The sequence below is a fragment of the Cryptomeria japonica genome, unplaced genomic scaffold (genome assembly GCF_030272615.1).
Source record: "Cryptomeria japonica unplaced genomic scaffold, Sugi_1.0 HiC_scaffold_52, whole genome shotgun sequence".
Classification (NCBI taxonomy): Eukaryota; Viridiplantae; Streptophyta; class Pinopsida; order Cupressales; family Cupressaceae; genus Cryptomeria; species Cryptomeria japonica.
This window is the reverse complement of record NW_026728874.1, coordinates 635,001-639,370: the sequence shown is the minus strand read 5'-3', so window position 1 is coordinate 639,370 and position 4,370 is coordinate 635,001. Positions and strand designations below refer to the sequence as shown.

General features: G+C 64.0%; 1 non-coding gene across 1 annotated transcript; it reads left to right on the top strand.

Annotated features, from left to right (window-relative positions):
- The first annotated feature begins 571 nt into the window (after nt 1–571).
- LOC131862871 (5S ribosomal RNA) lies at nt 572–690 on the top strand. Its single transcript, XR_009361807.1, has one exon. It is a non-coding gene; the product is annotated as a 5S ribosomal RNA (ribosomal RNA).
- Nucleotides 691–4,370: the final 3,680 nt, after the last annotated feature.

The following is a 4,370-nucleotide window of genomic DNA, read 5'->3' as shown; positions in this document are numbered from 1 at the left end:
CTCGTTTTGGGCATCAGAGCATGTTTCTTCTCCTAAAACCCAATATTTGTTTATTAAGTCTCGGAACACATTTTTGTTCTCGTGGACCCATCATGGGTCTTGGAACGCATTTGTGGTCCTTGGGTCCCATTTTGCATCCCGAAACTTGTGTTTTGGTGCTTGATCCCTATTTTGGGTGCCCACCTTGCACCAAGTGCGCACCCGGGGCAAACCGAGCGCCTTGGTGCACCGGGGCAAGATTGAGCGTGCACCCGAGGCGCCCCGAACATGCACCAAGGTGCACTCGGCCCACATGTGAGCGCAGGTCGTTGCGCCCGAGGTGGTGTGTGGGCACCGCGTTGCAGACGGGACACTGCACGCACACGACGCCCCCTCCAGGTGCACGCACGTAGGCCGGGCCGGGTGCACACCCGACGCCCTAGCAAGGTGCGCGCACCCGGGCAGGGCTCACACTTGGCGAACGGGGCGCACTTCGCGAGGGAGGGTGTGCACCTCGACGGGGGTGGGTGGCCGGGGTGGATTCGCACGTGGGTCGCGGTTTGCTAAGTACACACTGCGACAAGCTCATAACGGGTGCGATCATACCAGCGTTAGTGCACCGGATCCCATCAGAACTCCGCAGTTAAGCGCGCTTGGGCCGGAGTAGTACTGGGATGGGTGACCTCCCGGGAAGTCCCGGTGTTGCACCCTTTTTTAGTTTTTCGCCGGGCGTCGCAATGCTATTTGAATAAACCTTTTGCCCGTTTGCGTTCTCGTCGGGGCCGGGCCGGGCCGGGGTGCGCTGCCCGCACTACCGCGCGCGCGGGGGCGACACCGAGCGCGCACCCGAGGCGCCCCGAGCACACAGGCCACGGTGCAACCCGGGCGTTGTGCGCGCACCCCGGTGCGCCCGAGGTGCTGCGCGCGCACCCAGGTGAAATCGGTGTGCACCTCGGCCAGTGCGCGCTCGGTCGAGTCGCGCACGTTGGCCAAGGTGCACGGTGATGTTTCTTACTCTAAGGTTCCGCACCAGACGCCCGGGACAGGTGAGCGAAGCTGGGCGGGGCCGGGTGCGCGGCCGGGGCAGGTGCACGCAGCTGGAGAGAGCTTTGGAGCACACTTCGGAGCGCACCAATGATGCGCTCCATTCAAAAGTTTCCTGAAAAGGCAAAAAAAGTTGAGATTATAGAATTTCCCACTTGAGAGATTGTAAAAAAAAAAAATTTAAAATGAAGGAAACGCGGGTGCCAAGGTGTGCGCAGCCCAGCCAAGGTGTGCGCACCAAGGCGCCCACCCTGGCGAAGGTGCACGCAAGGTGCGCACCCGAGGCAAACCGGACAATTAACCCAACTTTCGACTTCGCGCGCACCTTGGAGCGCACTTCGGAGCGCTCCTTGGTGCGCACCAATCTTGGGCACCTCGGAGTGCACCATGGCGCCCACCAAGGTGCGCACCCGGGGCAAACCGAGCTCCGACTTCGTGCGCACCTTGGAGCGCACGAAAGGTGCGCACCATGGCGCCCACCAAGGTGCGCAGCCCAGCCAAGGCGTGCGCATCAAGGTGCGCACCCTGGCGAAGGTGCGCACCCGGGGCAAACCGAGCTCCGACTTCGTGCGCACCTTGGAGCGCACAAAAGGTGCGCAACCCAGCCAAGGTGTGCGCACCCCGGTCAAACCGAGCTCCGAATCGTGCGCACCAGAGGTGCACGCCATCGTGCGCACCTTGGAGCACACTTCGGAGCCCTCCTTGGTGCGCGCCGATGTTGCGCACCTCGGAGCGCACCCGGGGAAAACAATGCAATTAACCCGACTTTCGACTTCGTGGGCACCTCGGAGCGCTCTCGGGTTCGCACCTCGGAGCACACCGAGGTGCGCACCTTTGATGCGCTGCCTTCACCAATTTCCAGAAAAGGCAAGAAAACATTGAGAAGGTGTGCGCACCGAGGTGCCCACCCTGGCGAAGGTGCACGCGAGGTGCGCACCCGGGGCAAACCGGGCTCCGACTTCGTGCACGCCGCACCTTGGAGCACACTTCGGAGCGCTCCTTGGTGCGCACCAGGGCGCGCAACCCAGCCGAGGTGCCCACCCCGGCGAAGGTGCACGCGAGGTGCGCACCCGGGGCAAACCGGGCTCCGACTTCGTGCACGCCATGGTGCCCACCGCGGCGAAGGTGCACGCGAGGTGCGCACCCGGGGCAAACCGGGCTCCGACTTCGTGCACGCCGCACCTTGGAGCACACTTCGGAGCGCTCCTTGGTGCGCACCATGGTGCCCACCAGGGCGCGCAACCCCGCCGAAGGTGCACGCGAGGTGCGCACCCGGGGCAAACCGGGCTCCGACTTCGTGCACGCCGCACCTTGGAGCACACTTCGGAGCGCTCCTTGGTGCGCACCATGGTGCCCACCAGGGCGCGCAACCCCGCCGAAGGTGCACGCGAGGTGCGCACCCGGGGCAAACCGGGCTCCGACTTCGTGCACGCCATGGTGCGCACCGCGGCGAAGGTGCGCACCCGGGGCAAACCGGGCTCCGACTTCGTGCACGCCGCACCTTGGAGCACACTTCGGAGCGCTCCTTGGTGCGCACCAGGGCGCGCAACCCAGCCGAGGTGCCCACCCCGGCGAAGGTGCACGCGAGGTGCGTACCCGGGGCAAACCGGGCTCCGACTTCGTGCACGCCGCACCTTGGAGCACACTTCGGAGCGCTCCTTGGTGCGCACCATGGTGCCCACCAGGCCGCGCAACCCAGCCAAGGTGTGCGCACCAAGGTGCACGCGAGGTGCGCACCCGGGGCAAACCGGGGTCCGACTTCGTGCACGCCGCACCTTGGAGCACACATCGGGGCGCTCCCGGGTTCGCACCGGCGTTGCGCACCGTGGTGGGCACCTCGGAGCACACCAAGGTGGGCAGCGAGGTGCGCACCTTTGATGCGATGCCTTCACTAATTTCCATAAAAGGCAAAAAAAAAACGAGATTTTAAAATTTCCGTTTTGAAAGATAGTGAGAAAAAGGGAATGCTGGTGCCATCTTGAGCCCGCCCTGGTGCGCAGCCCAGCCAAGGTGTGCGCACCAAGGTGCCCACCCTGGCGAAGGTGCGCGCCCGGGCAATTAACCCAACTTCCAACTTCGCGCGCGCCAGGGTGGGAGCGCACCCAACAACCGGGCCTGGGAAGAGCCAATGCGAGAAACCCCACCAAACGCTCTGACAAAAAAAGAGGGGGCGCTCCAGTAACCCCGCTTCGGAGCGCACCCTGGGCAAACCCAGCCAAGGTGCCCACCCCGGCCAAGGTGCAGGCGAGGTGCGCACCCGGGGCAAACCGGGCTCCGACAACGTGCACGCCGCACCTTGGAGCACACTTCGTAGCGCTCCCGGGTGCGCACCTCAGAGCACACCAAGGTGGGCAGCGAGGTGCGCACCTTTGATGCGCTGCCTTCACTAATTTCCAGAAAAGGCAAAAAAAAAAGGAGATTTTAAAATTTCCGTTTTGAAAGATAGTGAAAAAAACGGAACGCGCGTGCCATCTTGAGCCCGCCCTGGTGCGCAGCCCAGGTAAGGTGCCCACCCTGGCAAAGGTGCGCACCCGGGCAATTAACCCTACTTCCGACTTCGTGCGCGCCAGGGTGGCAACCGGGCCTCGGAAGAGCCAATGCGAGAAACCCCACCAAACGCTCCGACAAAAAAAGAGGCGGCGCTCCAATAACCCCGCTTCGGAGCGCAGCCGGGGCAAACCCAGCCAAGGTGCCCACCCCGACGAAGGTGCACGCGAGGTGCGCACCCGGGGCAAACCGGGCTCCGACAACGTGCACGCAGCACCTTGGAGCACACTTCGAAGCACTCCCGGGTGCCCACCGGCGTTGCGCACCGTGGTGGGCAGCGAGGTGCGCACCTTTGATGCGCTGCCTTCACTAATTTCCAGAAAAAGGCAAACAAAAATGAGATTTTAAAATTTCCGTTTTGAAAGATAGTGAAAAAAAAGGAACGCGGGTGCCATCTTGAGCCCGCCCTGGTGCGCAGCCCAGGCAAGGCATGCGCACCAAGGTGCCCACCCGAGGTGCACACGCGGGGCAAACCGGGCTCCGACTTCGTGCAGGCCGCACCTTGGAGCACACTTCGGAGCGCTCCTTGGTGCGCACCATGGTGCCCACCAGGGCGCGCAACCCAGCCAAGGTCTGCACACCAAGGTGCCCACCCCGGCGAAGGTGCACGCGAGGTGCGCACCCGGGGCAAACCGGGCTCCGACTTCGTGCACGCCATGGTGCCCACCGCGGCGAAGGTGCACGCGAGGTGCGCACCCGGGGCAAACCGGGCTCCGACTTCGTGCACGCCGCACCTTGGAGCACACTTCGGAGCGCTCCTTGGTGCGCACCATGGTGCCCACCAGGGCGCGCAACCCAGC